Source organism: Triticum dicoccoides, chromosome 2B, assembly GCF_002162155.2.
Source record: "Triticum dicoccoides isolate Atlit2015 ecotype Zavitan chromosome 2B, WEW_v2.0, whole genome shotgun sequence".
In the NCBI taxonomy this organism is placed as follows: Eukaryota; Viridiplantae; Streptophyta; class Magnoliopsida; order Poales; family Poaceae; genus Triticum; species Triticum dicoccoides.
The window spans coordinates 170,469,304-170,477,921 of NC_041383.1; the positions used below are offsets into that span (position 1 = coordinate 170,469,304).

At 42.9% G+C, this 8,618-nt stretch overlaps 1 protein-coding gene, 1 long non-coding RNA gene and 1 pseudogene across 6 annotated transcripts in view; 1 reads left to right on the forward strand and 2 right to left on the reverse strand.

Moving 5' to 3' along the window:
- LOC119362840 overlaps positions 1-7,037 on the forward strand; it is an 11,682-nt gene extending 4,645 nt beyond the window's left edge. For 4 of the 5 annotated variants that reach the window (XM_037628105.1, XM_037628106.1, XM_037628107.1 and 1 more), the window contains 3 exons: positions 1,395-1,565; positions 2,387-2,495; positions 4,569-7,037. The gene's annotated coding sequence lies outside the window, so the exon portion shown is untranslated. The remainder of the gene's footprint in view (positions 1-1,394; positions 1,566-2,386; positions 2,496-4,568) is intronic. The other variant, XR_005173650.1, reaches the window with a different exon arrangement.
- LOC119362842 lies at positions 3,060-7,077 on the reverse strand. The gene is made up of 8 exons (XR_005173651.1): positions 6,966-7,077; positions 6,675-6,879; positions 6,549-6,587; positions 5,486-5,607; positions 5,365-5,402; positions 5,194-5,223; positions 4,967-5,016; positions 3,060-3,881 (listed from the first exon to the last, which is right to left on the reverse strand). It is a non-coding gene; the product is annotated as an uncharacterized LOC119362842 (long non-coding RNA).
- Positions 7,078-7,187: 110 nt separating this feature from the next.
- LOC119362839 lies at positions 7,188-8,171 on the reverse strand (annotated as a pseudogene).
- Positions 8,172-8,618: the final 447 nt, after the last annotated feature.

Consider the following 8,618-nt stretch of genomic DNA (forward strand, 5'->3'; position numbering starts at 1 on the left):
CGCGGGGAGCGTTGGCGTCGCCACCGCCGGAGCTCCGCCAAGCGCCGGCCTCGCGCGCAGCCTCTTCTTGCCGCCGCGGATGACCACGGCGACGGGTGGCGTCGCGCCGGCGCCGTCCCGTGCCGCCGCCGCACCGTCGAAGCTCCCCAATGCGGCGCGGCCGAAGAAGGGCAAAACTTCGGCGAAGAAAAACAAGGCGGCGGACGGCTCTGACGGCACTTAGGCGAGGAGAAAGAAGCTTGCAGGGCGTTCGACGGCCGCGGCGGCTACCGAAGCGCCGGCGAGCTCATTCGTTGAGCCGGCCGCCGACGCGCACCATGTGTTCGACAAAATGCCCCCAAGGTGAAAAAAATTCCAAATTTTATTTTCTTCTTGTTTTTTCAATGCATCATCACATATAGATAGCTTATTTGCATTGTTCTCAAAAAAAATTGTAGTCTCAATGAGGATGCATATATGTCAACTATTGGTGTTGGGTCCAACAATTCGCATTGGTCTCAAACCAATGACATCCATTTGGAAGACCATGAGTTTGAGGTGGACGAGGAGGGTGAGGGCATTGTCGACGCACCGAAAGGAAGAGCGGGCAATTACAGCACCAACGATGACAAGTTACTATGCAATACTTATTTGCAAGTGTCGAGGGATCCATCCATTGGAGGTGATCAAAGTAGAGATGCGTATTGGGGGCGAATGAAAGAATACTTTGATGATCACAACATGAGTGGAATTGACCGCTCGGAGAGATCACTTCGGTCCCGATGGTCCATAATCAACTCGGATTGTCAAAAGTGGAAGATGAGGACGAAGACGAGGAAGATGTTTGATGTGTCTTTCATTTATGTCTTGTGGGCATGAACTTTTAGTTTGCATTTTGAACTTGGTTGGATGAACTTGTGGGCATGAACTTGTGGGCATGAACTTGGTTGGAAAATGTTTGTGACAAATTTCACATGTTCATTGCATTTTGATAATTGTTTCATACTCATTTTCGCGCACGCCCGGCGAGTCGCGCGCGCTGTATTTTTGCGTGCTGCTGGAGCGGCGCGCGCGCTGCATTATAGCGCGGTTGCTGGAGCCAGCGCTCGCGGCCGCGCTAAACCAGCCGAAGCGCGCGCGGCAAACAGGTTTTTTGCGCGCGGCGCTTAGCGCGGCTGTTGGAGATGCTCTTAGAACATTAGAGCAGTGAGTCGAAAATACAATAGAACATTGAGTACAAAATACAATTAATCTGAGTTTTGTGTCATTATTAATTCTATGACCTTCTGTTTGATTATTTTCTTAGTTGATTATCCTTCAACTAACACCAATAAATTATATCTTAGAGGTTTTCTTCTTAACTGTTTAGCTCAGGTTGCTCGGTAGCATGCTTGACATAATTTTTCTTTTTGTAGGTTGCGGTAGCAGCAGAACTAGGAGGTGCCTTAGGTGGCATGGTTAGGCAGCTGTCAGTTGGTCAGTTTGAAAATGAAGGAAGAAGGGTTATCTATGGCATTCCTGACAACGCATGGGCAGCTAGAAAATTACTGGAACGGCAATTGTCTATTAATAGTGTGCCCAGAAAGGTATTCTACTCTGCAAAAACAAAGTTATGTGTGAAAACAAGAAAAAGTACTTTATTATAGATTTCAAGAATCTGCATGATACATTTGTCTGAGAGATGTGGGTGTATATATGAGACCTATTTAGAGGAACATTTGTAATTTGCCTTAAAATTCTACTCGTGGGTCATTTAATCAGTTAATTGCCTATCTCCTATCTCCTGAAACCCTGTGGTTGGAAGCCCCTTGTACGAAACCAATTCTTCTAGGACTGTAATGAGATTGCAGATCTATGTGATAGTGCACCAACAAATATTTTTAAGTGAACCAAGTGTCATAATGTTTAAAGCACTATAAAATAAGCATGCCCCTGTTGCCTTTTTTTTTATCTTCAAGCTCAGCACAATAAGCTTGTGACTGTATTCTGCAAGAATAAGTCTGACCATGTTGCCCTTTTTCTTTTGATCTTCTCAAGCCAAAGATGCTGAAATATTTGTTGTTGTAATAGGTTTAACCGTATAAGGTTTTATGGACAGTGTAGTATTTCCTCTTGACATCAATAACATGGTTTCATAAGTCATTTAAGTACAATTTTCTTGGTGATAGACTATTGTAGTTGTAGGTTAGATGTTTGAAAAAAAACAGGCCTAAGGTTTCAAGATGTTATCATATCTTCAGAAATTGACCATTTAAAACTTATCAATCAGATATACGGCATGTTTTTTAGGGGAGATGTACAGAAATTTGGTTGATAAGATAACATTTGAAGGGGAAATAAACATTAAACATTTCAAATAGTGATTGGGAATATCTGATATGTCCTCATCGTGTGTTTCATGTTGTAGATAAATCAGCTTGCAAGGCTCTGGATTATATATCCACTTTCACCAATTGCTTGAGGGTATGGTCAGTTGGAGAAAACATTACCACGACTAAAAAGATCTGTTTTTCCAGGTGATGAATTGTAACCTTATATCCTTTATTACTTGCAATTAAAAATTGTTGGATACAGTCTGTAATTACTTTGGAGAGAATCCTTTATTGCCCGTGCATTGCCACGGGCCAACAAATAGGTCTATCACCAGCCACTCAACTTCAGCTTTTCGATCATTGTGTTATTACTTCGCTATGTTGTCACCCCATTCAAAATCCTTGTTCTCTCCGAGTCTATCAGATTGTTGAGTCTCATCATCCCTAACACATGGACTAACTTATGAATAGGAGCCGCTTCGCTTCAGCTCTACATTGTCACCCAGCTCAAATTCGCATATGTTTTCTCCAAGTTCGCCAAATTTCCACAATCATTCCCATCATCCTAAATTTGAATGTCTCCCAACATCCGCCATCCACTCCCTCAAGTTCTGACAAATTGAACAATTTACATACAATTTTGCAATGATATACATAAAAAAAATCTCAAATTGCTCTCATTTTTCTTTTTTTAAGCATTGCATGAGAGCTGATGAGATTAAAATCTTCGCCTAAAGCAATTAAAATCTTCGCTGATGAGATTCTTTGTATTTATCGTAACACGGTTAATCAAAATAGAAGAACTATGATCACCTTCTCACCGAAATAAGGAACAAAATGCAGTGTGTAATTAGGACTGCTCTCACCGTACAAGTAGCCACTCCTATATGTTCATGAAAACAGAAAAGAAAAATAAAATGCAGCCACTTTTCTCGCCGGACAGGCACATCAGCCACTCCCCCTTATACCGGATTGTCAGAAAAAGGGCACTCGCCTCACCCGCACAGCATCCGGTCACACAAGTCGCTTCTCCCCGCCACGGCCTTGTTTTGCCGGCTTCCTCTGCCCGTCAGCCTCCACGACCTCACCCCGCATGTGTCCTCTCCACACCACGGCCTACCGCCGCCCCGCCATGGTCTTGCCACACAACCAACGCCGTCAGTATCACATAGACCGACGCGTCGCCCCGCCATGGTCTCGCCCCACAACCAACGCCATCGGTATCACATAGATCGACGCTACTGTCGGCGTCCATCCTTGGTGACAACAACTCGGCGTAGCTCCTGGCCAAGGCGATTGCCGAGGCGAAGAATCTCCGTCTGGCCGCCTGGAAGGGCGTGTAGCTGGCGGCCAAGATGCCGTCCAAGCACGTCCACCTGTGGTCTTCATGCATGGTATTGTGGCTGAAGATACTAAAGATGCCTCGTTTTGATGTTGAAGAAGTTAAAGCCACTTCTTGCCTCCCCGCAAAAAAAAAAGCCACTTCTTGCCTGGATGTTCTGAAGATACTGTCATACTAGAATCAGATGCCTCTGTGGTGGTCTCCGCGGTCCTAGAGACGGGCACAACCTTGTCCGGACTCTACGCTATCTACAAGGAAATTAAAGTAAATGGTTGCACTTTGATCCCCTGGTCTGTAGCCAAGACAAGGAGAGAACAAAAATCATGCTACTCATGTTGTAGATGTTGGTCCTATACAAATATAGGAGCAGGGGATGTTGGCTGTCAAAACTCATGTGCGTTGCTGCATTGCAATCATGTACTATTTTTTTGCATATCTAGTAGAGTTTAAATAAATATTAATTCTACACCTGGACTTACTGTAACAAGCAGGAACACATGGACATTATATGTTTCCTGTTATGTTTTGCATGCTAAGCATTTAGAAAGTTGGCATCTGCCAAAAAAATGATCCTCGTTTCCCCAGGTATATTCATCTCTACTAAAATGGACAAAATAAAGGACTGCTACTACAGATGTAGGCATTCTTCATCTCTACTAAAATATATTCTTCATCGTGTGGTTATTCAGCTGTAACTAAATCATCCCTGCATACTTACCTACTTTTCTTCAGTCACAACTCACAATTCATAAGCGGTCTTCTTAGGCGAGCTCTCTCTTTTACTATTCTCTTTATCTGCATTTCTTCTTGACTCACCACATTTACTTTTTTTGGTTATACCTTTGTACTACACCGAATCTAGGAAATATAAAGTAGATGAATGGTGTGTTTATTCCTGTGTATTCTATGTGACCTTCAATTCTGTTTGCTTTCAGGAGTAAGAAGTCAGTTGGAGTGAGAAGTGAGACAGGTACCATGAGCTCAAATGATTCATTCCCCAAGCTGGTAAAGGAAAAAACTTGAAAAAGATCATCTCAACAAGGTATGCAAGTAATTTCGTTTGGGGGTTTGAATTGCCACATCTTGGGTTTTGTTTTCAGTCCATTCTATATTCTAGGGAGAAACTTCATCTCATTTCTTAGACCAAATAATATTTAACAACAGGATCAGGTTTCGTGTAAACTAATTTGCAATGTTTATTCTATTTTGTGCATGACAAGGGGCAAGTAGAACCTTTTTTGTATCCACTTAGCAAGATTACAGTAACAAGCAGAAAGGGAATCAAGTATCTTCAACAAGCAATTTAAAAGTGAAAGTAAGATAAACAACTTACTGATCCACATAGAAGTTTGATTTGCCGCATGGCAATGATCCGCTATGTTCCTGCAGTAATGTGTGTATGACAACAAAATAAGAGTGTATCTTGGCATAGAATGTACTGAAATTAAATCTACCTTTCCTCCAAACTCCTAAGCACATAACTCTGCCAATGTATATGTCCAACTTCTAAGCAAATTAAGAACAAGGTGCACACAAACAGCAGCAAAATTGCATGCATACCTCAAGCATGTAGATGACGGTCTTGATACCCTGGTGCGGATGGTCAGGAAACCCAGCCAGAGAAGAAATGTTAAATGCAAGCAGCAAATTAGAATAAGGGAGGAAAATGATTAACATTTATCACTAGAATTACATCTGAAGCAAACCAACAGAGACCAAACACCCCCTCACCTGAGTACTCATATAGGGCCAGGAATGTATTGAAGTACCTATCCGTACAATCAATGTCAATAACCAAACCAAAGCAATGACGGCTAAAAACACAGTGGGGTGATGGAACGCGTCCCCTCACCTCTCGATGTTACGGCGGACGATGACAACTCCCATGTTAGCCGCAGAACAATATATATACATAGATTTGCAGGCTGTTGCTCGACAGGTTCCGAAGTTGCACAATATTATGTCCTCCTATACCTATAAAAAGTTATGTCATGCTACACACTTGAGGATTACAAAGATTTATGTCTACATCACATGATCCTTGAATATACACCCTAGATTGGTCAAGTATGCACAGTGGAAGATTTGTCCTGAAAAAAAAGGAGTAGGAAGAAATCCTATACACACAACTTCAGAAATCAGTTGCTCTTGTTTCAAGTTTTCTATAGAGGAGGTTCTTGTAATAGGTAAACATTTACATCTCTGAACTCGTCATTACAAAATATCATTGTAAGTACATCCTTCAGGTCAGCTAACAGATCCGCGCTGTGGAGAAAAGGATCTTCACATCAGCATGTACACTCACTTATCCATTATAATTCGATAGAGTATATGAGATACTCCCTCCGTCCTTGAAAGAGTCAACTTTTTTATGTTTGACCGTTTTATACAATAATAAACCAACATTTATGCCATCAAATTAGTAGACTTTGATTCACCATAAAATATATTTTCATCGTATACCTATTTGGTTTCACAAACATTGGTACATTTTTGCACAAACTCAGTCAAACTTTAAGATAGTTTGACCCTCCAACAAAGTTGGAATTACACTTTCTTAAGAACGGACGGAGTAACTTGAACATCTCTAGAAACCAGTGTGAAAAAAATATAACAAGCAAATCGCATTACAATACTATTAGGTGTGAATTTTCATATGCACATTCCTAGACACTACAAACTTGATCAGAGTCGAGAGCAAGGAAATGCATATCACAGTTGCAATGACCGCTAGGAGAAGCCTTTCCACATCCGCATGTTGAGAGACTTGAGCTATTAATTTTGCAGGCACTCCTCACAAGCACATGCATGTTATGTTAGCAGAGTAGAAGAGCCATCATCTTAAGTGAGGGTATACATTATCATTTTGGTATGATCGAATGGAATGAAATTGATGTTCCAGGTAAGGGAAATACCTGCTCATGTCGTCCCCTGGTCCACTCATCCAAAGCATCCTGCAGTGCTCATGTATAATGGTTTAAGAAATAAAGTATATATGCTCAAAGGGCAAGATTTATATCTAACAAATAGTTGATGCTTACAATTAGCCTAGTGGTCTCCTCCAATACATATTGGCTGTTTGAGCGTCGGGAAAGGTCAGGAGGTCCAGGCAGGTCAAAGCGATGGCCACCTTCTACTTCGGCATTGGAACCCCCTCTCGATGGCCACCTTCGACTTTGGCATTGCGAACCCCCTCTCGGTGGCCCTTTCCACGACATCATCTGACGTTTAGCTGACCGAGAGGAACTATACACATACATTTAGGTAGGAAATCTAGCAACATCAGAGTAGACTTGTCGACATGTATGATGAAGGATAAAGAATGCACTAACATTCAGATTGTTTTGATGCTATCTTGACTGACCACATATATTGACAGCATGGATATTCTGGTTTCTGAAATCTGTTTGTTCTAGATCCGACTGCAGACATCACTTTTGTTAACTGTGATGCTATAATACTCAGGAAAATTTGTGGTATTAGGAAATTGCTCAAGACATATAGCTCCATCTATGCTCCCACAGACATGACATGATGAGACTGTTATAAACAAATCCATATTATTTTCTGCATTTTTGAAATCTGTAATGCCATGTTTCACTTGTTTGGTCCTCTCTTTTCCATACGATGTTCCAGGTTTGCGTCTTCAACAACGCACCGACAGTAAACTTCATGGATTACAATCTCAGATTAGTAAGTTGTAACTTTTGCAGGCATTAAAAACATATGTAATTAACATGATCAACTAATTTTGTGTTCACAAGAAACAAAAAGTAAGTGTGTAGCCGTCTTATACCTTGTCAACAAATTGAAGTGGTTGACACCCATCTATCTCTGTTACCGCACCCATAGCAGATCAGTCTGAATACAGGTAGCAAGAAATCGAATTTTTGCATCACAACCTTTTCAGTTTCTAAACGGAGAGAAGGGAGGAAAGAGCCAGGAAGTCTTACCAAGCACGATTGGTGTCGGAGACGAAGTCATACTCGAGGGACAGGTAGTTGAGGTATCCTTCCATGTCGCCCACCACGCCGTCCTTCCGGAAGAACTCTGCCTTGCCGATCTTGCCCCCCTTCTCTCCCCTGCCACGCGCCACGCCGGCGGAGCCGCCGATCCCTGCCCGTGGCAAGCTGGGGCTGCAACCAGGAGTACGCGGAGTGGAATAGGAAGTGTGGCCTGGGGTTTGGGCGGGCGCGGCGAGCAGATCATGCCGTGGCCCGAGCAGGACGGCGGCGTGGACGGGAGCAAGCACAGGCAAGGTAGTGCCAGCCCGTCGAGGGCCAACGACCTCGGCCAGGCGGCTGCAATCCAGTCGATCTTAGGAATGTGGGACTCCGGAGGCGGCTGGCGAGCCCTCCATAGCCACGAGGCGGCCACCTCCATCGCAAGATCCAGGGCGGCTTGGCTAGGGAGAGGAGCAGCGTGCTTCAGGACGACGTCGACGGCGTGGTGGTCGCAGAAGATGGGGGTGGCCGGGTGGGGGAACCCTAGCGCGTGCGAGGGGCTCGGGGACAGGAGCAGCGATTGGTGCGAGGGGAGAAAAGGGAGCTCGCTGGTCGAAGTGTTTTTTTACGGAAGAAAACCAATGTGAAGAGATGGTGGTACGGTAGGACAAAAAAAACTACGAAAAAAACCAGCTAAGATGGGCGGAGGACGAAAATAAACCAGAGGAGGTGGGACGAAAATTAATCGGCGGAGACTACCAACTACTCCATTAGGAATAGAGATTTTTTGTTTTATTTTTCAGTTAACCGGTAGACCGATGACCATCGGAAATAAAATTTCCAAATTTTAGAACTTTGAAATAAAGTCCAGAAATGTAAAATAAATCACAAATTGTAAAATTTCAAAATTTCCAAAATAGTTCGTAAATTTGGAAACAGTTTGTGAATTTAAACAACTTCGCCCAATTTAAAAATAATCAAATTCGGAAAAGATTCATAGTTTCCGTAAAAATTATGTGAAAATAAAGAATCGCGATATTT